Source organism: Danio rerio, chromosome 20 (assembly GCF_052040795.2).
Source record: "Danio rerio strain M-AB ecotype USA chromosome 20, GRCz13ab, whole genome shotgun sequence".
In the NCBI taxonomy this organism is placed as follows: domain Eukaryota; kingdom Metazoa; phylum Chordata; class Actinopteri; order Cypriniformes; family Danionidae; genus Danio; species Danio rerio.
In genome coordinates this window covers 50,159,709-50,186,524 of record NC_141040.1, presented here as the reverse complement: position 1 = coordinate 50,186,524, position 26,816 = coordinate 50,159,709, and the positions used below count along the sequence as shown (strand labels likewise).

Sequence of the window (26,816 nt, the reverse complement as noted above, 5' to 3'; positions counted from 1 at the left end):
CTCTAAATTCCGTATGAAATCTTTCATCTAAATTAGCATTATCATCAAGCTTCTGTGTGTAGGTTCAGTAATTTCACTTTTATGGCAAATATTAAAGAGATAGTTCACCCCAAAGAAGAAAACTGACTATTTACCCACGCATAAGTGGTTCTGAATTTTGAGTTTGAGCTTGAGTTTCTTTCTTCTGCTAAACACAAAAGATATAAGTTCATATGTGAAAACCTGTGCAAAAAAAAAAACAAAAACCTGTGTGGTCCTAAATTTCCATAGAAAAATTTTGCTTCCTTTGTTTATGTTGAGCTATTTCACTTTGAAGACCATGAAAAGAACTTAATCTTTGCCATAAAAGTGAAATGACTGAACCTACACACAGCAGCTTGATAAAAATGCTCATTTTAGAAGAATATTTCAGAAGGAATTTAGAATGTATGGGATTAAAATATCAGATAAATATTATGGTGCAAGACCATTCAAGGCCTTGGACGCAAACATGAGGTTTTTAAAATCTATTTGAAAACTTACACAAAGCCAGTGCAGATTTTTCAAAATAGGGGTTGTGCTTTCTTGCACGGGTCCTGAATTCTAGCTGCTGAATTTAGAACTAATTGTAACCTGTTTTGAGTTTAGATTATCTTCTTAAATGCCTTCTTTTAGGTTTAGTAAAAAAGAAAAATTTATTAAAATATATACAATAAAAGTAATAATACACAGTGTGTGTGTTATTTTGTTTAGCACTTTGGTCAGTTAAATGTGCTTTATAAATAAACTTTACTAGCTTACTAATAAATAAAATCAGTTTTTCCTGAGAATTTGGCTGCATGAAATGTCACTAAATGCGACCTGATGATGTCATGGACTAATTAGCATATTCATGAAATTGTATCAGCCATTTGTTTTCTATTGATTCTGCGTATTAGTAAATCAGCCAAATGCTCAGGAAAACTGATCTAACGCAGGGTCCACTATCGATGTGTGTTTGAACAACATGAAGGAATTAAGTACCCATACAACCTTGTTCAGTGCTCAGCCTATTGAGTACACCCCATTTTGAAAATTAATATTTGTACCCATTTCTTAGTGAATATTGGCAATATTTTGGTGCATACGAATAACACAGGTACATTTATTAAAACAATATTTTTGTCACCAAACATGTTTAGAAATGAAAAGATAATACAATTTAATTCAAGCTAAATATTGCAAAAAATATCAATAAAACCTACAAAATTTCAACAATTTATTTATTTATTTATTTTTGCTTCTCTTGATTTTTCCTATTTTTTTAAATTCATTCATTCATTGTTTTTCTATAACATTAATTTGGGTGTACTAGTTTTTGGACCGTTATAGTAAGTTATTTTGTTAGAGTAGCTTCAGATTTGTATAGCTTCCTATTAAATATGAATTTAAAAGATAGATTTGTGAGGGGTGCACTTATATATGCTGAGCGCTGTACAGGTCAAGGCCAATCAGATTGAATTTTCTAGTGAGGGTGGAATTAATGCAGGTGAAACTCACTTTTACTTACCTAACCCTAAGCTAACCCAACAGTTTTTACAGATTTAAGTGGTTTGAACACAAAATAGTTAAAATGTCCCCCTAAAAAGCACAATAATTGTGTTGTTTAAGCTCATTTTAAATAAGAAAACAAACAGCAAATGCCATTTTTTGAGTGTATTTAATGTCCTTTTTTTCCTGATGAACCTAAAAGATATTTTAAAAGAAATCTGGAAACCGGCAACCATTAACTTTCAGTCAATGGTTACTGATTTTCAACATTAATTAAAAAAATATCTTCTTTTGTGTTCAACTGAATAAAAATAAAGGTTTTGAGTCTTAAACTTTGATCAATTTGTTTAAAAAAACAAGACCTAATTTGTTAAAAGCTTAAAGTAAATTCATCTCGATTTAAAATTCAGTTCAGCTGTTTGTACTGAAAACCAAGACCAAAGTAGTAAGCAGGAAGATTGTTTTGTGCGGTGCTGACATTGTTTGTATGTCTTGTTCTTTCCTTTCTCCTCATTTTCCCTTTGCTAACACTCATAGTTTCCTCGGTCTGTCTTTTTGTTTTATGCAACGGAGGCGTCCTGAGCGAGGGATACCCCTCTGTTAGACAGCGCTGAAAAGAAAAGAGAGCTCTGTTTGGCCCAGCGATGAGAGTCCGATTAAAGGGAAGCTTGTTTGCACCTGTTTTCCGACTTCTGAAGAGCAAATGTTTAGAGTTTCCACTTTGACTTTTTCCATTCGCTGATTCGTTTACATTTCGCGTTTCTAACTTTACTCGGACACTGGCTTTGACAGACGTCACAGGCAACCTCGTATTTACGCGTCAATCCTATAATCTGCTTTTAAAACGAGTGTAATTATGTGTATGAGAGCTCTCCTACTGGGTTTAAGTTTCCAAAAGCAATAATTCTCGGACATCAGCTGCGGTGTGGGCAGGTATTGGGATGCATCGTGTCTGTGAATGGAGCTGTAGAAGTTGATGCTTTATTAAGCTCAAATGCTGTGTGTTTTAAAGCTACTTCCAATATAAAATAAGACCGATTTGGGAATGGGAATTACAGAGTGACTAGGCCAAGACTGCAACAGCAAATAACAATATTAATATACACCTACTGGCCACTTTATTAGGTACCTTACTAGTACCTAGTTGGACCCACCTTTGCCTTCAGAACTGCCGTGATCCTTTGTGGTATAGATTTAACAAGGTACTAGAAATAATCCTCAGAGATTTTGGTCCATATTGACATGATAGCATTACACAGATGTGATGCAGATTTGTCAGCTGCACATCCATGATGCGAATCTCCTCTTTCACACATCCCAAAGGTGCTCTATCAGATTGAGATCTGGTGACTGTGGAGGCCATTTGAGTACAGTAATATATATATATATATATATATATATATATATATATATATATATATATATATATATATATATATATATATATATATATATTCAATTATCATCTGTTTTAATAAGTAATTAAAAATAAAATGTTTTTTTTTTTTCATGGTTATAGTTTCAATCAGCTACAATAATCTGTTACATGGTTAAATTCTGCTATTCATAAAGTATCATAGCCACTGTTCTTAGGTAGGGCCAAATCAGATTTGTCCTCTAATCCTTCCCAGAATAAGGAACATAGAACAGCTTTGTTAAAAATATCTTTTCCATGACTTGAATCATTCAGCAGGACCTCTGAAATTCTTCCAAAGATCTGCTGAAATAGAGACAATCCTTTTTGTGCACTTCAAAACATGCAAGGTCTCCCAAATCTGAGTGTTATGTTTCATTTAGTTATTTACCAATTGTGGATTAATGGATTAACCACTGATTTCAGCCAAATCTGATGGAAACGTGTCTTAAAATACTCAAAATGACCAATCCATCTTTTTTTTTTGCTATTAAACTAAAAAATGCTGGGTTCCACACCATCGATTTGTGTCAGAGCAAAATAAAGGTAATTCAGCTTACCAGAGGTAAAGGTCACACTTTATAATAAAGTTTCATTCGTTAACATTAATGTATTTACTAACACGAATTTATTCATTTCAAATCATCTTTATTTCTATAGCTCTTTTACAATGTAGATTGTGTGAAAGCAGCTTCACATTGAATATTATTGTGAGTTGAAACAGTGTCAGTTCAGTTTTCAGAGTTTAAGTCCAGTTCAGTTTAGTTCAGTTCAGTGTGGTTTACTATTCACTGCTGAGAGTTCAAACACTGAAGAGCAAATCCATCGATGCGCAGCTCTACAGATCCCGAAGCCAGTGGCGACAGCTGCTTCACCAATTGGCAAAAGTAAAGGATAAGAAAACCTTGAGAGAAACCAGGCTCAGTTGGGCATGACCATTTCTCCTAGGGCCAAACGTCTTGTGCAGAGCTGCAGACTATAGGTGCCGGAACTTAGTATGAACATTACTTCTACAGCATTTATTAATCAAATTCATGCTTTTCAATATTAACAAATTCATGCTTGTTAACCAGTGTTGGGAAAAGTAATGCCTTACAATATTGAGTTACTCCCCAAAAAACTAGTTGCATTACTTAGTTATTTTTCATGGTAAGTAATGCGTTACGGTACTTTTAAGTTACTTTTGCATAACTTTTTCTGACGTGGTTGAAGCTTGATCTCTTTCAGAACTTGCAGGGATTTTTTTCTTTCTTTTTTAAAACAGAGTTCTGCAATAAACAATACACGGAACAACCTTCATTTACCTTTAAAAAAAAACACATGAAAAATTAATGTAGGATAAATTTATTTTCAGAGAACTTCCTGACCCCAGAGCTCTACATGCCGTATATACAGATTAACGAAAGTTTAAAGCAATGCAAAAAGTTTTTTTCTTATTAAAAAGTAAATTCACTGTCCATTCAGACAATCCTCTTGTCCTATTATTCCATGTGTTCAAAAGAATGAGTTTTCCATCGCAGAAATGTAAGGCTCTGTCATCTTCCCTTCAGTCTGTTCCTGCATTCTCTCATTGTGTGCAAGATTTAACAAGGCAGCTTTCATTTTCATTCAGCAATTTAGTTTTAAAAGCAAATTAACTAAATTAAAAAGTAACTCGCATTACATTTTTTTGAAAAGTAACTTTAAATATTATTACTTAATTTTGTAAAGATAATGCATTGCGTTACTTGTAATGCATTACCCACAACACTGTTGTTAACATAAGTTAACACAATAGAAGTTAACATGAACTAACAATGAAGAAGTGTATTTCCTTTAATTACACCATGACAAATGCAGGGTTCCACACAATTACTTCATGTTGTCCCAACACAAATCTATTAAGTTAATTTAATCTTTTTTATTTTTCTTTACAAATTTAAGTGGATTCAACAAAAAACAAATAGGTTGTCCCCAAGTAAAACTTTGGAGTTGTGTTGTTTCAACTCATTTTAAATAAGTTGTTTAAACAAGCAGCAAAAGTTATTTTTCTTGAGTGTAACGTTGACTTATATGAACAAATACTGTACCTAGGATTCAGGAGGAACAATGCGGTTTTCATCTGGGCCAGCGTACACTGGACCAGCTCTAGACCCTTACCAGGGTGCTCGATGGTTTATGGGAGTATGCCCAACCAGTCCACATGTGTTTTGTAGACTTGGAGAAGGCATTCAACCGCTGTGGAGGGTGCTCGGGGAGTATGGGGTCAGAGGCGCTTTGTTAAGTGCTGTCTCGTCCCTGTATGAACAGATTAGGAGTCTGGTTCACATTGCCGGCAATAAGTCAGACTTGTTTTCAGTGCATGTTGGACTCCGGCAGGACTGAGAAGAGTCCTTACCCCAGGTAGAGGAGTTTAAGTAGTTTAAGGGTGGCAGGGCACACTCTAATGGATAGGGTGAGGAGCTCTGACACTCGGGAGGAGCTCGGAGTAGAACCGCTGCTCCTTCACATCGAGAGAAGTCAGCTGAGGTGGCTCGGACATCTGTTTCGGATGCCTCCTGAACGTCTACCTAGGGAGGTGTTCCTGGCATGTCCCACCGGTAGGAGGCCTCGGGGAAGACTTAGGACTCGCTGGAGGGGCTATGTCTCTCGGCTGGCCTGGGAATGCCTCAGGATCCCCCCGGAGGAGCTGGAGGAAGTGTCTGGGAGAGGGAAGTCTGGGGTTCTCTCCTAAGACTGCTGCCCCCGCGACCTGGCCCCGGAAAAGTGGCAGAAAATGAATGAATGAACAAATACTGTAATAAATGTATTGTTCATTGTCTGTTCACATCAGTAAATGCATTAACTAATATAAACTAATACAACACTGTTTTGTTTTTACAAATTTAATTTGATTAAACATAAAACAATGAAGTTGTCCCCCAAAAATTAAGAATTGTGTTGTTTTAGCTCATTTTAAATAAGTAGAGCATGCAACAAAGATAATTTTTTTGAGTTTATGGTCAGACAAAAAAAAAAAAGTGCAATGTTGAGCAAAACCTCCTCTCACTTTTTTTTGGCTCATGTGGGACGGTCTATTTGTACATCCTTAAACAAATTAGAGGAGCAGCTGTGCAACTCCGGCCTATCCTATGCTGGCGTTGTGCGATTAAAAATATGCTCTGGTAAAAGCCAGCCTCTCTTCTCCCAAAATATACGGCTGTTTCTCTGGCTCTGAGCTCCTCGCCGTATTTACAATCAGCCTTCCCTTCACTTAGACCCTAGAGAGAGGAAGAAAAAAGCAGGACGAAAAAGACCACCAATGCAGATGTTTTCCAGACGTGGAACATGCCGGGTGCCAAGACGCACCTGTTGAATTGCAGATGTGTGTGTCTGTGTGTTTTTTCATTTCCTCAGATATAATTGAGCAACTCGCACACAAAAAGCAGGGTGTATAAACATCACACGCGTAAAGGAAATAGCCTCAGACGTGGTTTACGAAAAGTTCGAAGACGATATGCGTTGATGCGATTCCAGCCGAGCTGTGTTTAGTGCACGCACATGTCGAGAGGTGACACGAAGTGGCGTGACGCTTTTCATGCCGCGTTTATGACACAGCTGTGTGAATCAACTTCGTAGGGCGTCAACTGAGGTGTTTCCCAAACTTTCCTCAACTTTTCCAGATTTACAGCACGCTCTCTCTCTTTCTAGCTTCTCCGAAAAGCACACTGTAAATCTCGGACTATAGTTAATACAACTTGTATATCATGCTCATAGTACACTGTAAAATATCTTTCCTTACTTTGTTTATCATGTTTATTTTTATATTTTTTCACTTATTTTTGCTTTTGAATTGGGTTATGGGACTTTGATCTTTCCCTCAAAAGGTTTTGATGTTAAAAAGTCGAAAAAAGTCACTGTTATTAACATTTTTAATAATTTAAAATGATATATTGTCTGGGTTGCTGGTGTAAATGACACTAAATAAACCGCCAGTACATTTTCTGTTATTTTACAGAATTATTTGTATTTTTCTGTTTATTGCAACCCAGGCTTATTCTAATTACGTACCCCTATAAACATTTCTGGAGAGCGCCAAATACATCACAGGGTGTGTATTTTTTTTTTTTTTAATTTATTTATTTTTTTACAGTTTTTGTTGTCACGAATCCACCAGAGACTGCTGTGTACACTTTATGAGATCTCTGATATCTCTCGCGAATGCCATTCGTGCCTGTTGTTCTCTCATAAATCCTCTAGAGGCCGTTGTTGACTGACTGACTGACCAACTGGTGGATTCCCCCACCAACCCCCATCTCTGAACCCAACCAATAGTGTTTTTAAAAGCACCAATCGACCAGCACCCATCCACTTCTCTAAACCCAACCGACAGTGTTTTCAAAAGCTATCTAGAAAAAGAAAAGCCTTCGCGGCAGTCAGATTTTTTTTATACCCTGTTTACAGATTTTACCACATGCTTACCCTGTTATTTACTTGTTTATTTTATTGTTTGCTTTTTTTTTCACTGGACTTGAACCCCGTCGCCACTGGACAAATTGGTAACAGCGTCGTTAAGTCGTCATTACTGAGGTAAGCGGTAAGCTGGTAAGCGTGTAAAGTAACGGCGTCATACAGCCATACATACTTCTGGCTACATAATTTGCAATCTCCACAAATTTACATAGAGCTAGGTTTTCAGCATGAGCCTCTGTTGGTTTATTGTATTATTACCCCTTGATCTTTCATCCAACAACTTTTAATATTGAGTAGTTCAAAAAAGGGAGTTTTATTTATATTTTTAATATTTTGAAGTGATATATTGTCTGGATTGGTGTTTATTACAGTACAGAAACCTTGTTATAAACTACCAGTACGGTTTCTGTTGTTATTTCTCTATATACTAGTTCTTATACATTATATTATTTTAAACTACTGTATAAGTCACTATGTTTAACTGTAGAGTTGAATTTTCAACATCAAAAGTCAATAGAGCAGAGATTAAAGTCCCAAAATGCAATTCACAACCGTAAATGAACTGAAAACACTTGTGAAGCACAAAATATAGAAGATATTTTTTTACATTGAGTTTATCCATTTCTAAGTATTACTCATAGTTTTCTGATTGCTCTTAGAATTTATACCTGTATCCAGCACTTGCTGCTATTGCACATCTGGTTAGACTTAAACTGCATTTTGTTGCCTTGTACATGTGTAATGACAGTAAAGTTGAATTTAATCTAAAAATTTAGCAGTTTTATGTATTGTGTGATTCATGTTTATATATTGTGTTGTTCTCTATTGAAACCCAGGCTCATTCTGATTACATAGCCCTATATAAATTTCTGCCAAAATACATCCCAGGAGCTACTTTTTTTTATTTTTACATTTTTGTTTTTGTGAATCCACCAGAGGCTGCTGTATACGCTATTTGAGATCTTAAATTTCTTCCTTGAGTGCCATTCGCACATGCTGTTCTCGCGTAAATCTACCAGAAACCGCTGTCGACTGACCGATCAATTGATTGACTGACCAGCCGACCAATCCCCTCACCCACCCCCTTTCCTAAACCCAACCGATAGTGTTTTAAAAAGCACCGATTGACCAACGCCCTCCCACTTCCCTAAACCCAATCGACAGTGTTTTCAAAACCAATCCAGAAAAAGAAAAGCTTTTGTGGCCGCCTGATTTTACCTTGTTTTCAGATTTTTCCACATGCCTACCCTGTTATTTACTTGTTTATTTTATTTTATTTTATTTTTTGGCTTTTGTTTTTGTCTTACCTGCTTTCTGGAATCGTTCTTTATCGGACTTGAACCACGTCATCACAGTAAACTCCGCTCTGTATCATGTCCACTGACGTACGCTGCAAGCCACTGGACAAACTGATAACAGCGGTAAAACCGTACAAACAGAGTCAAGCGGTCAACTGGTAAGCACAAAAAAAGAAGTGTCAAACCACCCCGTAGCGTTCTAAAAGACGAAATGCAACTATATGTACTTCTTGCTACATAATTTGCGATCTCTAGAAGTATATATAGGGCACATATTAAGTAGACTACTAATACTCAAATGGACCATCAAAATAAAGTATAACCAACTTTTAACATTTTATTTAAAAATGAATATTAAATACTTTCCTTACAGTAACATTTGCTTAAATGTTCTCCATTTATTTACTGCTAAGGATACCTAACCTCTATTTTCTATGATTAAATTATTAGTATTATTGTACTATTAAATGTATTTAATTATAATAATTAAGTAAATAATTTGATAGGGCAAGTGAAAATCTTTTTTATTTAAAAAAAATCATTTGCATTTAGCCCTTTATAAGTCAAAAATTTCACTCATTATGGTATTAAAAATGTCTTTAAAAGTCTTAAAGTTAACTTGGTTAAACCTGGAAGAGATCTTGTATCTCAGTGGTACTAACCTGGTAAAATAAAAGACGAATAAATTATATAAAAAAAAAAAACAGAATTTAAGTATATACTAGAATAATAACTACAAAGTATAAGACACATTTGGAGCCTAGTGTTGCTAAATGTTTCTTCAATTTATTTATATATATATATATATATATATATATATATATATATATATATATATATATATATATATATATATATATGTATATGTGTATGTATATATATATATATATATATATATATATATATATATATATATATATATATATATATATATATATATGTATATGTGTATGTATATATATATATATATATATATATATATATATATATATATATATATATATATATATATATATTTATATATATATATACATATGTGTGTGTATGTATGTGTGTATATATATATATATATATATATATATATATATATATATATGTATGTATGTATGTATATACTGTATACACACAAACACACAATTTTAAGCACGCGTTTATGTGAGATAAGTGATAGTTGTTTAGAAAGAAAGTTGTAATTTATTTTTTAAGTATATGTGAATAATTTATGAAACCAATGTGTTAATTTGTTAATTAATTGTGCTGAATAGCTGAAATTAAAAGGATTTTAAAAATTAAAAATCTCTCTCTCTCTCTCAATTCAATTCCATTCAAAAGAGGTTAATTGACATGACTTATAAAGTATTTCCAAAGCATTGCAGATTACATACCATGAATAAAATTGATACATAACTATGAATACATTCGTAAAGTGATTATATAATACTTGCACACACACACACTAGAATTCGAAATTTGATAAATGCATACACAAAGGCTAAAATGATTTTTTAAAAGATATAATGAAAGAAAAAAAAATCTTAATAATAAAATACAATACACAAATGTACATTCCTGCAGATGGTTTGTGGTAATGTTTCTCTTGCTCTCTCAATTAAGTTCAGTTCAGTTCAAAATTCAAGTACTGGATATACTTTAGAAACAATGAATAAAATAGTGAAGCGATTATATAATACATATATTCAGACACACAACAACAACAAACAATTGAAACTTTGATAAATACATACACAAAACTAATCATTAAAAGAGATAATGAAAAAAAAAATCCTAATAATAAAATACATTACACAATTCTGTATTCATGCAGATGGTTTGTAGTAATGTTTCTGACTAGTTCTTTCTCTCAACACAGGAAGCTCTGAGTCCCATTTTGGGTGGTGGTGAAGATACAGCAGGTCCACATCAACATGAGACACAGGCAGCCTCTGTGACGGCCAGCTGCGCGTCTGGAATACAAGTCATCTAATTACGTGGAAAAGATGGCCACCGACCGCCAGCAAACAAACAGAGTCCCTCTCACCTGTCGCCTGACCTACTTTACCATGGAAAACACCGCTGGGCTGCTGTAAAGTATGTTATTTTATGGGCCGAAGCGGGTTTATTTTAGTTATACAATTAGGGGACTTAAGGGACACGGCATCGTAAATCAGACTTTACCGTAGATATGTACTGGCTCATTGGCCCATTTTACCTTAGTCCAACTTAATTGAATATGTTAACTTGAAGCTTAAAGAAAAGATCGAAGATGAAGATATTTATCTATGAAGATATTTAGCTGTAAATTGAATTCATTTTTGTGGGTATATCTCAAAAGCTCTGTGAAAAAAAACATATTCCCCTGAAAGAAAGAAAGAAAGAAAGAAAGAAAGAAAGAAAGAAAGAAAAAGAAAAAGAAAGGGAAGGAAGGAAGGAAGGAAGGAAGGAAGGAAGGAAGGAAGGAAGGAAGGAAGGAAGGAAGGAAGAAAGAAAGAAAGAAAGAAAGAAGGAAAGAAAGAAGGAAAGAAAGAAAGAAAGAAAGAAAGAAAGAAAGAAAGAAAGAAAGAAAGAAAGAAAGAAAGAAAGAAAGAAAGATAAAGTCTAAACCAGGGGTCACCAATCTCGGTCCTGGAGGGCTGGTGTCCCTGCAGGGTTTAGCTCCAACTTGCCTCAACACACCTGCCTGGGTGTTTAAAGTATACCTAAGATCTTAATTAACTTGTTCAGGTGTGTTGTATTAGGGTTGGAGCTAAAACCAGCAGGACACCGGCACTCCAGAAACACGTTTGGGGACCACTGGTCTAAATGATTATATATATATATATATGAGCAATATAACGCCTGTAGCCAGTGTTGCCGGATTGTGCAGTTTTGAATATGACCACATCACACCAGTACTGCGCTCTCTACACTGGTTGCCTGTGCACTATCGTGTAACTTTTAAAATTCTTCTCCTGGTTTTTAAATCTCTAAATGGCTTAATTCCTTCCTACCTGTCAGACCTGTTGACTGAACATCAGCCTGGTCGGTCTCTTCGGTCATCAAACCAGAGACTTTTATACATTCCAAAGTCGAGGCTGAAATGCAGGCGTGACCGGGCTTTCGCAGTAGCTGGTCCTACTTTGTGGAGTGCTCTGCCCCTCTGTATTAGATCTATATCATCGCTGTCTGTTTTTAAATCTAGGTTGAAAACTTACCTTTTTGATTTGGCATTTTATCAGTGAGAATTGTTTGTTTTTAGCTATAATAACTATTAGTGAGATTTGGTTGTTTTTACCTATATTAACTATTTGTGAAAATTGTTTGTTTTGGCTATGGTTTTGTACTTGTTCTTTGTGATTTATTGTTCAGCACCTTGGTCAACCTTTGGTTGTGTTTAATGGTGCTATATAAATAAAATTGACATTAACATTGACATTGAATATGATTGTATGGGTATAAAATGGCTTAGGCAGGTTAACAAAATTTGGGTGCTTTTGATACACAAATTTTATATCAAATTTTTTTTACAACAAAACGTATCTATGTGCTCTTACTCGATTTAGATAGTAGTGACCAAAGCATAGAGCATTCTGCTTTAGCCCACCCTCAAGCAGGTGAAGGAAAGCTGACTCAAAATCCCCGGACAAATCCAACTCCCAGTCCGTGAAGCAGGTTTTCAATCAGGATTAAGTTAACTTGATTAACTTGTGTTGGGACAACATGATGGAAAGTGACTCGTTGGCGCAGTGAATAACACAAACGCCTCATAGCAAGAAGGTCTCTGGTTCGAACCTCGGCTGGGTCAGTTGGAATCTCTGTGTGGAGTTTGCATGTTCTCCCCGTGTTGGCATGGGTTTTCTCGGGTGTTCTGGTTTCCCCCACAAGTCCAAAGACATGCGCTATAGGTGAATTGGGTAGTCTATATTGGCCATAGTGTATTTGTGTAATAAAATGTGTATAGGTGTTTCCCGGTGATGGGTTGCGGCTGGAACAGCATCCGCTGTGTAAAACGTGCTGGATAATTTAGCCGTTCATTTCTGGGCGACCCCAGATTAATAAAGCGATTAAGCTGAAAAGAAAATGAACATGAAGGAATTGTGTGTAATCCAGCATTTTTTAGAGTGTGGGAGTATGTGAATGATGATATTTTATACATTTTTGTTTGATGAAGAAATTAATGTTTGTGTTCATTTTAGATATTAAAGGGTCATGACTCACTTTCGGTTCAGGTCTACCTCAGAATTTTTTCAAAAGATGCATCATAATGGGCGTGGAGCTACGCGAGCAAAGGGCAGGAGTGGCCGTGGCCAGCAGGGGAGAAGGGGAGCGAACAACTGTAGTCAGTCGGCTCACAAAATGAGACACAAACCGTGAGGAGACGCATGATTTTATAGTTTACAAAGTTTAAATTCAAAGAAATAAACAGTAATTTAATGCCCTGATACATTTGTTATTCGTAATTTCATATACAGATAACCACAATTTATAGCATTATAAAGATAATCATGATCATATAAACACTATAAATGAAGACTTTTCCCTCAATCCCCGGGTCTGAATGCAGACTCAGTGCAGCAGGTCTCCGGCCCTGCCTATTTTAACCATTAGCCCTGTTGTTAATCTAGAGGATTTAGGCGAACACAGCAGCACAACGATGTTTCTAAATGTGAACGAACTCCTGATAAAAGACAACATCTGCCATTCTCCAATTCTCGTACTGCTCTCCTGACAAAAATGCTTGCTGCACACAAACAGCTTTTCTGTATCGGCTCTAACAGCATCACGGGGAAAAATATGCAACAAACCCTGTGTATCATGGAAACAAACACATACAACCCTTCATGAACAGCTAAATACTGTGTGCCGTGGGTCTGTGTCTCACAGCTTGGCACTGGCATGTCTGTTTTGCCTTCGGAAAGCATGCGCTCTCATAAATAATTAAGAAGCCGGCTCTTCTCATAGGATAAGAAAACTCCACCCTAATTAATAATTAGAAACCAACGCGTCATCTTTGCACTTGCAGTTTTGCACTTCGTCGCCGATTTTGATCCTCCCCAAAAATCATTTTAAACCTGGAAGCTGAAATTAGCTGATAAAAGCTTAAAATAATCCAGTTTTTCCCACAATTTAAGCTTACAGGTGCTAACATTGTCCTAACTGATGCTCAACACACACAATCCTGTTAAAATCTCAAAAAAGGTACTCGAGGGTTTCATGAACCTTTAAAACTCAAAGTGAGGATTATGTTGGTACAGAGGGTTCGAGCAGCTCGGTGCATGGCGAATCTCAGCCGTCAGTCAGATCTTCAGGCCATAACTCAGTGTGTCAGAGGAATGTGAAATTGCCCATGCCGCCAACCTGCACGCAGCTCAGGGTGGAAATGTAGGCCACACTGCAAATATTTGGCTTGGATTGAGAAATTGAATTATACTGGCATGGAAAGCCAAGAAAATAAAAAAGAGCAACCTTGGGAACCATTATGCAAAGTGAATGGAGGCTTCAAAACCGAGAGCTACTGGTTTTCATTTGGAAAGTAAAAAAAAAATCCCTCGGTCGCAAAAAACCAATCTGCCTAAATAAATGCTTCCCCAAATCTATCTTTGCCTTGGGAGTGAGCTGTTAACTTCGCAGTGCCCTGGGTAGTTCATTTGGGATTTTAACTCTAGACGACTTAATCAACATTTGGTTTAGTTTTTTTTGCCAGTGGCCCATGCATGGTTACGGTACGAACTGCAGACTGAAACAGCGTCTTATTGCTTATGTGATGGTCTGATACAGGTGGCAAAACATAAAAGCTGTTATGTAGTTATCTTTGAATTAAGCTACAGTAAACCAGCGCTCCAATTCGAGAGTAAAACGTGGAATAATGGCTTGCACCGGTCGCTTTTGCATCTCCTTTGGGTCGTTTGGCTCTTAAAATATTTCCTGCAATGAACATAACAGATAACATTTCTGCAGAGTTGCAGTAACAGATCGCACAGCAGATCTACAGATGCACGTGTGTGGTAGCCTACAACGTCCAGTGTTTCTGTGTCACCTTTGGCTTGCTTGGATTGGGTTTGAAAGCAAACTATTGATTGACTACATTGAATATAGTTAAATAATAGTCTGATTGTGCTATTGTCAGTCTTGCTCAGTTTGTTGTTTGTTTTGTTTGTTTGTGCATTTATGTCTTTATTTACTTGGTTTTAAAGATGAATGATGAAGAAAACTCACATTGCAATGTTGTCACTTGTCTTAATATACTTTTATTTAAAAGGTGCAGTGTGTAAGTTTGACACTCAGTGGTTGAACTAGGTATTGCACTCCTGGATCATAACACATTTTCACTCGGCTCACCTCCTCCGCAGATTCACGCGTGCGTTTTTTCCATACTAAAAGGTGTTTCTGTCCTAACCAACACCTAAAATTTCTATTTTAGAAACTATTTATATTTCTCACAGGTGAACATCGATCACCTCATGTACTTTTTTCAGTGTTAAATGCTAATAATGTGCGTTTGAATGCCATTTTATATATGACTCAGTGCAAGCCAACACATATCAGTGATTCGTACGGATCACAACCCTCGGGTCAGAAGGCACGTGACCTGCAGATTAATACTTTTTTAGCTTGTAAATTAATTGTAAATTAGTAACGATCACAGAGAGATCGCCTTGCGCATCTTTTAAATCACATGTATGAAATCATTTAGGCTTTCCTGTAAAATGTATTGATGACGTAAGAAGTTGTGGTAGGTTTTTCAGGATGGGGTGGGTTTCTTAGGTTAGCTGCATGATTATTCATTAAAAGATTGGGATCTCAACACCCACACAAAATAAATTATAAATGATGGTGATTTGCATGTTTAATAATCCTAAGAGATTCAGTCTTTAATCTTTTGAATTAGTTATAAAGTTACAAAAAGTCAAATAACACAGAAGTACTGGGAGAACAGTTTAAAGTTTAGATAAAACCACTGATGTTTATGATAAAGATTTCAGTTACCGTCATAAGCATTTAAAGGCGCTGTAGGTGATTGTCTTCAGAAGCATTGTTTGTTGTGCTGGTTGAATGTCTCTACACAGTCTAATAGTAATGATTGAAGTAAATGATCTAAATGTATTTATATGTATTTTTATATTTTGGGTAAGGCATAAAACTAAAAAATGTTCATCCAATTAAATAGGATCGGGCCAACATCTCTAATAATCCCGATAAGTAGGCCAAACTGTCTGTCAGCAAATGCAGATTTGAACAACTGCGCAGCCTTTTGTACGCAGCTCTGCCGACCGCTCTTTGTGCTGCGCGTTTACGAGAGAGGAGAGAGCATGCGCGGGATTGGTTAAAACCTGCTAAATCAAAACTTTTTAAAAACCTGAATCAATATTGGAGTTACCTTTGGACGCTGGAGAAAGGATGACACAATGGCTGAAGGATTTCTCTTAGGCAGGAAATGTTCTGTTTTAAAACTGTTTTAGCTTCACGCAAAGCTGATGTAACGTTAGATGTTGTTGTTACAAATGGGTTAGATCTTCACAGAAGTGTTGTTCAGCCACTAAAATCTTCCTGTGAAAGATTAATACCATTTTCAGTTTCATAAGAGACCCTTTAAAGCATCGATGAAAACGTCAAAAGCAGTGCATTGCTGAAGTAGGCCTCTTCTACATTCAAACACATTCATATGTTATTTTTCAAAATGCATTACAATTAGGGATGCAACAAATGTAGATTTTGATTGTACGATTATATAGTCTAAAGAATAATCATGGTTTCACGGTTATCACGTCTAATTTAAATTAAAGATTTATATGAGGCAAGTAGCTATTTAGATTAACTGTTGTTGCCATCTGCGGTCATACATACATAATCATTTAAATAATAATTCGTCTAACATATCTTTTGTTTACATTGCACTGAAAGGCAAGCACAACTCTCACTGTGAGATGTTTTCTACTGCGTGCGCCCGGAAAGACGCAAGCGCATTGCTCCGCTTGTGCGCGCATATTGTCATATATTCTTACATTAGAAATAACGAACTTGCAAGCGGAAAAGACGTGATATGGGAAGGGCCGCTGCATTAGTTAATCCGATTTACATGCGTGCGTATTAGCCTCAGTGTACTTGGAACTTTAAACTAGCGCACAGTTGGAAACTTTGCATAACTTTGTTTAGTTGCAGCAGTTTCGTTTCATTTCGTGCAACAGAAATGCGGCGTTGAGAAGCCTTTACGATTAATTTACTTTGACGAAATAAAGCACAGTTAATAGTGAAATCACTTCATAACTATACCGGCCGTTTTTCCACTAAACTAAATTTATTTTTTATGTCTTGGTTGCACTATTTGGACGGCCGAAACAAATTGCAAACAAATTGCTGCCAATTGAATAGCCCTGCTCTAAAATGAAAGTTGTAGACAGCGATTACATTATTTAACCAAAAGGTGGCGACAACCAGCCATCAAAAATATGCCACTGAATAATTCTTCAAAATTGAAACATCTAGCGCTGATACATGAAGTTTTATGAGTGAATAACTGAATCATTTATTGAAAATAAGACTAAAAAATAAATATGGACTGTACAGATTATAATGTTGGATTTCTACATTTAGCGTCATCAGCAACAATAGTAATAACTGATTTTTTCACAGTACTGAATCTTGGACTATTTATTTTTATTCAGCTGATAAATTCTTCATTTTATTTTTAATAAAATTGCAGGTTTGTTAAAACTAAAAGTTTTTTGCAGTACTGCTTTTGTGATAAATGGAAAGCAAATTACATTTGTCTCCTCTCCCTTTTTGGCTGATCCAAAAAAATGGTCTGATCCATCATTAAAATCTATAATGTGATCCAAACCGTGATATTTGTGATCTGTTACAGCACTAGTATTATCACATACTTGTCACTCACCACATAGAGATTCGCTCGTGCAAATATGTCTGATATGTCTAACAATCCATATTGTTTGTAAATATTGTTAAAGAGCCCATATTATACATGAAATAGGGTCATATCTTGGTTGTAAGGGTCTCCAACAACAGTTTAATATGCATGCAAGGTCAAAAAACACTTTCATGGTCTTAAAATCTGCATTTATTTTTACCTAATTATCCCAGCGACTCCTGTATGAATCGTCCAGTGATTCATTTGTTCCCAAACCCCTCCTTAGCGCGAAGCTAATCTGCGCTGATTGGACCGATGACAGTCTGTTGCGATTGGTCGACTGCCTTCAGTCAGAGAGTGAAATGCCAAACAGCTAATCAGCAATTTAAAAGTAATCACAGTTTATACACGCTCGATAGTGTAGGCGTGGATTTTAGCTGCCAGTGGGTCAATGTAAATACAGACTATGGACTTGAAAATACAGACAACTAACTATTTTATTGAGCAAAAACTCCAAAAACAGTTGAGGAGATCTCCTAGCTTCTCACTCTGCTCTTTTCACAGACACACACACACACATATTGCACACACACACACGCACTTAACCCTGCACACACACACACACACACAATAACACACAAAAACACACACCTCCGGACGACAGCTCGCGCACACGCACACACAGACACACACACTACTCCTCGTCCACGGAGCTCCGTTAACAAAGCAGCACGCGTCGCGTTTTTAACGTGACTTTGCACGCGATAAGAGAATATAGCCAGTTAACCTGATACAGTACACGCAGTTACAAGTAACAAATCACAACTAAATACATTTGCAAGCTAGAGTCAACGAGGCAACTTTAATCGCACGTACTTACACTTGAGAAATGGAGGAAGAAAAATCCATCCTGACGTCCATCATTAAGTTACTCTTTACTGATCCTTCCTTTAACAAACTCTGATGAAGTATTCTTTGTAGCATGTAGTTTCCAGTAGTTTCCAACTGCTTGGCTATAATGCTGAGGTTTCATCTTTGGGTAGAGACTCAATATATCCATCTGCAGTGTGACTTCAATCGACCGCCATGTTTGTGTGTGTGTGTGTGTGTGTGTGTGTGTGTCTGGGTTTCTGCGTCAGAGGGCGGGGCCTCAGGTTTGAAATCTCCCGGGTTTGCGCGTGCACGTGAATAACTTGGTTTCGTTCGTACGTCATGGCGAAACACCTAATGAATCGGTATCAAGGCGACTCGTTTGAAGCACTATGAGTCGACTCTTTTATAGATGAATCAACAGTTTTATAGATGAATCAACAGTTTTAAACACTGTACACTAACAGATTTAAGCCTTAGCTGGATACTTCACTTCACTTAGAGCTGTGTTACACACTACATGGAGGGGAATTTTCAAAAACCCATAATATGGGCTCTTTAAAATTCCAGCCTGATCTCACGAGGAAACTATTTTACGTTTTGTCGTTTTAGTTGCAAATTCGTACAAGTTCAGTCGATTTGTGGCACCAAACCCCACCCCTAAACCAATTGGGGTATAAGCAAATCGCAACGAATTGTACGAATGAGATCATACGAATTAAATTAAATTAAAACGTTCCGAATTGCCGTGAGATTGCATTAAAAATGCAGCGATTTTACAGCCGGCTTCTATGCGTTCCCTCTTGACTTAAATTGTTTACTTGGTTACATCACTTCAGAGTTTGATCTTGAACTCAGATTCGTTGCTCAATGACCAATCAGATCGCTATTTTCGTTACGTTAACCCGGCAAGAGGCAACACGTGGAACAAACCAAACCAACTAGCTGGACCGACACTAACCAACAGCCCAATGGCTCACCATCACCATCACCATGTCCTGCTTTGAAACCATCAGTATTTCATAAAGCCACATTTATTATTGCATTCCACCTTGAACTCAATTCAGCCCCAAAATAATGACTTCAACGGACTCTCCCCCTGCATAAAGCGAAACAAACATGCGCTCAAAATGCCAACACTTTTGGTAATTGACAGGCATTCAGACATGGCCGCTTGTGTGGAAGCGCATGGCCCTGGAGTTTGCTTTGTTTGCTCACAGCTGAGGCACAGAAGAAAGGGAGGACCAGCTTTGACGATTCCACACAAAGGCAGCACTGTTGTCTAACAGTGTCCAGTCTGTTTCGGTGAAGTTTGCACTGTTCCACAGGCACATTTTCATGGAACAGTAAGCAAGCAAGGCCAGAAACGGGCCTATTGAGTAGGGTGATAGCACTCCTAACAGGGCCAAAGCAGGGCTTCCTCTCCTCCCATTCAAAAGGTCAGAGGCCTCTAATTGCCCAACAATCTTACTGTGTTGTGCAGGTGTTCATCCACAAAGTCACACGGGGTTACTGGACTGTGGGAAGGAGAGCGATCCCGGCTGCTTTTGAAGGACGAGTGTTACAAAAGGTCTCGGCTGTTCACTGGTGTCTTTTATTGCTCAGAGGTTGGTCATTAAGTGCTCAAGTTGACATTTATGTTTAACTGTCTCAGATGTTCCTCAGATTCCTGTGGAAAAATGACAGTATAGCCCTCAGTCAGAGTAGCTTCATGTTTAGTTTTTGTTTTCTGTGCATTTGAATGTCCACATTTAAAGTGGAGTTTTTCAAAATTATCCTAGGATAAGAACAGATATTCATTATGATGGGAAACTCAGATCATTTAACTGACTCGGATCTTTGAGTCTCGTTCATCGAGATGAATGAATCTTTTTTCGAGTCATTTCGTTCATTTGGCTCAATTTGCCAAAATATTATTAAAATATTACGAATTGCTTCCAGGGCGAGGCAGTGGCACAGTAGGTAGTGCTGTCGCCTCACAGCAAGAAGGTCGCTGGGTCACTGGTTCGAACCTCGGCTCAGTTGGCGTTTCTGTGTGGAGTTTGCATGTTCTCCCTGCCTTCGCGTGGGTTTCCACCGGGTGCTCCGGTTTCCCCCACAGTCCAAAGACATGAGGTACAGGTGAATTGGGTAGGCTAAATTGTCCGTAGTGTATGAGTGTGTGTGTGAATGTGTGTGTGGATGTTTCCCAGAGATGGGTTGCGGCTGGAAGGGCATCCGCTGCTTAAAAACGTGCTGGATAAGTTGGGGGTTCATTCCGCTGTGGCGACCCCGGATTAATAAAGGGACTAAGCCGACAAGAAAATGAATGAATGAATGAATTGCTTCCAAACACATCTACAGCTAGCCCAAATGGTTGATCACACGACAAATAAGTCATAAATAGAATACTACAAGAAGGAGAAAATAATAATAATAATTCAATATTTACCTGCTCTTTTGTCTATGAAGGCATTTTTGTCTCTTTGCTCAGCTCACCTCTTCATGTCTTCAAATGTCAGTGATTCGTTCACGTTACAATGACAGTCACATATAATCTTAACCAATGTACACAGTCTGAGTCGATAGAAGCCATGATAATTAGTTCACCTTTCAAGTCTTCTGGTTCTTGAGTCGTTTGTTCATCACATGACAGAATGACTCAAACCCGGGGACTCGAGAGATGAACGGTTCAATTCTTTTTCCGGCTCTAAAAGTATTGGCCCATGAGGAACGAATGACTTAAACCGGATAGAGGACTCAAGAGATGAACGGATCAATTCTTTTTCCGACTCTAAACGCATATGATGGGCACGTGTCGAACGAATGACTCGGACTCAAGAGGTGAACGGATTGATTCTCTTTCCGGCTCTAAATGCATATGATTGTCTTCTGCCTTTCCGCGATGAACGACTCAAAAGACTTGAAATGAACGATACCACCTGCCCAAATGTGCGCACGTGCGGATGTACAAATCACTCCCTGAGAGGACTCGTAGTTCCCGAGTCATATTGAAGATTCGTTCAAAATGAATTTATTCATTTTTCTTCGGCTCAGTCTCTTTATTCAACAGAGGTCGCCACAGAGGAATCACCCACCAACTTATCCAGCATTTGGTTTACAAAGCGGATGCCCTTCCAGCTTCAACCCAGTACTAGGAAACATCTCATCATACACGCTCATTCATGCACACATACACTATGGCCAATTTAGTTTATTCAGTTCACCAATATTGCATGTGTTTGGACTGTGGGGGAAACCTGAGCACCCAGAGGAAACCCACGCCAACACGAGGAGAACATGCAAACTCCACACAGAAATGGAAACTGGTCCAACCGGGACTCAAACCAGCGACCTTCTTGCTGTGAGGCGACAGTGCTAACCACTGAGCCACCATGTCGCCCAACACAGGATTAGTAAATACAAAATCAATGTTTTTTTGAATGCACACCAACATTGTTTTTGCATCTAACTTTTTATGTTTGTCATTAAGTTAAAAAAAAGTATTTTGAAATGTTTAAGCAAGATAATAAGCTACATATTTTGAGCTGTTCAAGAGTTTTCAGACTCACAATCTGTTTTTTGGTAATTCAAGAAGTCCAAAATTGTTTCTATAAAATTTTTCTGTTCTTTACAAGGTGGCACGGTGGCTTAGTGGTTAGCACTGTCGCCTAACAAAAAGAAGGTCGCTGGTTCGAGTCCCAGCTGGGCCAGTTGACATTTCTGTGTGGAGTTTGTATATTCTCCCCGTGTTAGCATGGGTTTTCTCCGGGTGCTCCGGTTTTCCCTACAATCCAAAACATATGCTGGAATATTTGGCGGCTCATTCCGCTGTGGTGACCTCTGAAATAGAGACTGGAGGCGCACTCACACTATGTTATACGAACTGTGCCCAGCCGCGATTCCTGATTCGTTTGAGAAGTGTGAGTGCTCCGAATAGAGCTCAGGCGCGTTTCAGCTGGGTGGTCCTGACCCAGTTGGAAAAGGTGTGCCAAAGCGCAGTTCACTTAGGATTTGGCGCGGTATGCTTGAAGTGTGAGTGCAAAGCGCGCCTGAACCCGAAACTGAAGACGAGACAAGACTTTTAAAGGGACAGTTTCATATGGATTTATTAATCATTCTTATGTCGAGTTCAGACTGCATTATTTTCAAAATAGTTGTGTGTCAGATGTTTTCACACTGCATGACTATCTGGGCTAGCGTTTCGTTGCTGCTTTGTTTACACTGCAAGATGGATTGCGACAGGGACTTTCACATTGCATGACTTTACTATAGAAAGAATCGCCGACAACTTCGTCCAAACTACGTCTCACAACCAAAAACACGTAGTATATCTTTTGTTATTTACTACATAATGAGAAAGAAGCCTTTAATGGGGTAGAACATGAACATGTTTGCTCACCTGGGTTTAAAGGGAATTAGCCATTTCTCCTCAACTTAAGTTGATAATAAACTAATTTCTTTCTGTATGAAACGTCAAACAGACACAGTTGCTCCTGAGCCTTGTCAAACCTCCACTAGTTTTTCCTCCATTTCGTGGGTCCAAATAAACCGAAAATGACTCCCCCACCACCCCCCACCCCTTATCCTGATCTGCTTGGCAAATTATTAGATTGTCCATCAAATGACTAAAATGATATAACTAATGAAATCTCCACTGTGCTGAGCGAGAGCGCTTCTCGTCTATTAAAACTAAACAGCGCATCATCGATGATGTAAGCGTGGGGAGAGGGTAGGGGGGGCAATCCTGCTTCTGCACGGTTCAAGCTAATTGTACATAGTGTGAGTACGCCCTAAGCTGAAGCAAAATGAATGACTGAATAAATGTTCTTAACATAAAGTTCAACTTTTGTATACAAAACATCTTTCAGACATTCCTGTTGCTCAAACAGTACAGCATGGCACCAGTTATTGCTATATAATTGATTCAAATGTGTAAACAAAAAAAATGTTTACCTTAAATGCAATATTGTAATGTAATGTGTATTTATATAGCACATTTATTGTGTATGGTCATACACCCAAAGCGCTTCACAATCATAAGGGGGGTCTCTCCACACCACCACCAGTGTGCAGCATCCACTTGGATGATGCGACAGCAGCCACAGGACAACGACGCCAGTGCGCTCATCACACACCAGCTATTGGTGGAGTAGAGAGACCTGATCATAAGGGCCGATTGAGAGATTTTAGCCAGGACACCGGGGTTACACCCTTACACTTTACGCGAAGTGGCATGGGATTTTTAATGACCACATAGAGTCAGGACCTCGGTTTAACGTCTCATCCAAAAGACGGCGCCCACTGACAGTGTAGCATCCCCTTCACTTTTACTGGGGCATTAGGACCCCCACAGACCGCAGGTTGAGCGCCCCCTTATGGCCTCAATAACACCTCACTAACACACAACAGCAATCTAGTTTTCCCATGTGGTCTCCCATCCAGGTACTGACCAGGCTCAACCCTGCTAGGCTTCAGTGAGTAACCGGTCTTGGGCTGCAGGGTGAAATGGGTGTGTGGGTAAATAATGCATGGTCAAATTTGGATAAAGCATCTGGCACTGCATACAGTTAAGGTCAAAATGATTAGCCCTCCTGTGAATATTTTTTTCCCAAATGATGTTTAACAGAGCAAGGAATTTTCACAGTATGTCTGACAATAACTTTTTCTTCTGGAAAAAGGCTTTTTTTCCGGCAAGAATGAAGCAGTTGTTAATTTTTTAAAAACCATTTTAAGGTCAATGTTATAAGGATGTACAGATCTGATCACGTTATCGAAAATCAGGCCTGATCGGAATCGGACGTTACCTCCTGATCAGGACTCGAATATACATGCATATTTAAATCTATTTTCTCATTATTTTTTAAAAACATCTTTAGTTATGCGATGGCAGAGAGTTAGACCTCTTTCTTGACTTCACACAGAAACAGCAACGCTTGCGGTAGGACATCACTTGCAGAATGCAGAGATGCTATTGGTTAAATGCCGGCAAAGCAGAACACGGAGGTGTTATAAATTGCCGTTGCCATAACAAACTGTGAGATGTGTAAACTTGCGATTGCCTCCTGAGTATTATAAGTTGAGGTGCTAAATGTTTTTATATTAGATTTTTCTTTATATCCTGATTCTGTTTCTTCATGCTTTTTTATCCTTTTTGTATGCATTTTAGAAGTATCAGATCGGGTTTTGGTATCGGCAGATACTCAAAAACAAATGACTCTGACTCGAGGCCAAAAAACCTGATCGGTTCATCCCTAGTTATTAGCCCCCTTACGCAATATTTTTTTTAATAGTCTACAGAGCAAACCACATACAATGACTTGCCTAATTAACCTAATAAAGCCTTTAAATGTGACTTCAAGCTGAATACTAGTATCTTAAAAAAATATCTGTCATTCATTCATTTTCTTGTCGGCTTAGTCCCTTTATTAATCCGGGGTCGCCACAGCGGAATGAACCGCCAACATATCCAGCAAGTTTTTACGCAGCGGATGCCCTTCCAGCCGCAACCCATCTCTGGGAAATTACTGTCATCATGACAAAGATAAAATAAATCAGTTATTAGACATGAGTTAATAAAACTATTATGTTTAGAAATGTGTTGAAAAAAATCTTTTACATTTACTTGGGGGAAAATATACAGGGGGGCTAATAATTCAGAAGGGGTAATAGTTCTGACTTTAGCCACATATGTAATTATTAGAGCTATATAAGCTTTACTGCCTCCTACTGGCTGTTCCAACTTCTGTTATGGTCAAAACTATAATGAAAATCTGATCAATTAATTACCCTTAATTATATGTTACACACAACAGATTTCACCAAGGCCACTGTCTTCAATGTAGAAGATGATTGTAGAAAATACTAATAACAATTGTGGTAAGCATTATGATTAATTAATAAAGCAGTTTTCAACACAAAACTCTGTCAGTCTTCAAAGTAGGGCTGAACCGGTAAACCATATATCGAATCACCATAAAATTCATGTCAATAACGATGATAAAATCTGTTCTTTTTACTCTATATCTAAGATCCAATCACAAAGATGGGCATCTAAGAGTGTGTTGCTATTAGAGAAACTGAATTTTCCGCCACTGAAAATTTATCAGCCGAAAATGTTATGGCATTTAATGGACCCTCTAAGTATTGTGGCCTCAGTCATTGTCAGGGTATTGTATTAAATCTGAAAGCATTAACAACTTATATCGAAATATCCATTGTTCCATCAATATGGAAAATAATTATCAAGTTTTTTTTTACCATTTCGCCCAGCCGTACTTCAAAGTGTTGCAAACTTGAAATTTGAGTTTGCACCATTTGTTTCTAATAGATCTATGCAGTGTGATGCCATTGGCCACCCATTGCTGTGTGTAGGTTTGTAAATGTCTGGCAGAAGGAAACGAGCGGACAGGACCAGCGTTCCCCACATCAGTCACTCTGCCTCTGATAGGTGGTTTCCAGTTTCATAATGACAGACTGAGAGACTTGTATTAGAAGTCTCCCATGCCACTTGGACTCTTTGACTGACGTCATGCTTAAAAATACACGCATGACAGCATTTCATTGGGAGACTCCGTCCTCATAATGTAGATTTCCAATGAGCGGCTAAATTAAGGAGAAAGGCTAGCCCGGGGGAAAATATTACGATTTTTAGTGCTCTGGACAACTTAATGCATTTATGTCTCACTTAAAGGGGTAGTTCACCCAAAAATGAACATTTAAATAATATTTACACTGCCTCAAGTGCGTTCAAAGATTCTTTATTCTGTAAAACACAAAAGAAGATGTTTTAGTGAAGGCTGAAAACCTGTAACCATTGACTTCCATAGTTGGAAACACAAATACTATGGAAGTCAATGGTTACAGGTTTCCAGCATTCTTCAAGCTATCTTGTGTTGTAGAGTGGTGTTTTCCAAACCTGTTCCTTGAGGCACACCAACTGAACTTATTTTGGATGTCTCCCTTATCTGAACCATTTATTTCAGATTTTGAAGTTTCTTCTAATGTTCTGATGATTTGATTCAGGTTCGATTAAGAAGTAAAAAAAATGTGTACTGTTAATGTGTCTTTAGGAACAGGGTTGGGAAACACTGTTGTAGAGGACAAGAATAAAACACTATCCAAAAAGTATAGTTCATAAAATTTCTGAAACCGGTTACCATTGACTTTCATAGTTGGAAATACATATACTATGGAAGTCAATGGTTACAGATTTCCAGCATTCTTTAAACTATCTTCTTTTGTGTTCATAAGAAGAAAGAAATTTGTGAATGTTTGTAACAAGTAAAGGGTGAGTAAATGATGACAGGATTTTCATTTTAGCGTGAACTATCCCTTTAAGTCTTAAAGTTCATGTCTCTTCTAAGAAATAAAAATGAGTTGTTTAAAAATATGTATAAAAAATGAAGGTTTAAACACTATTTACACTGCCTATAGTGCTTTCAAAACTTTTTTTATTTTGTCAAACACAAAA

General features: G+C 37.6%; 1 protein-coding gene and 1 long non-coding RNA gene across 5 annotated transcripts in view; one reads left to right on the top strand and one right to left on the bottom strand.

Annotated features, from left to right (window-relative positions):
- Nucleotides 1-26,816, top strand: part of fermt1 (FERM domain containing kindlin 1) — a 211,495-nt gene that overhangs the window by 10,421 nt on the left and 174,258 nt on the right. For all 4 annotated transcript variants that reach the window (XM_087298803.1, XM_087298802.1, XM_087298801.1 and 1 more), the window contains one exon: nt 10,523-10,740. The gene's annotated coding sequence lies outside the window, so the exon portion shown is untranslated. The remainder of the gene's footprint in view (nt 1-10,522; nt 10,741-26,816) is intronic.
- The window catches only part of LOC147839464 (uncharacterized), a 44,209-nt gene that overhangs the window by 13,936 nt on the left and 3,457 nt on the right, over nt 1-26,816 (bottom strand). The gene's annotated exons all lie outside the window — the stretch shown is intronic.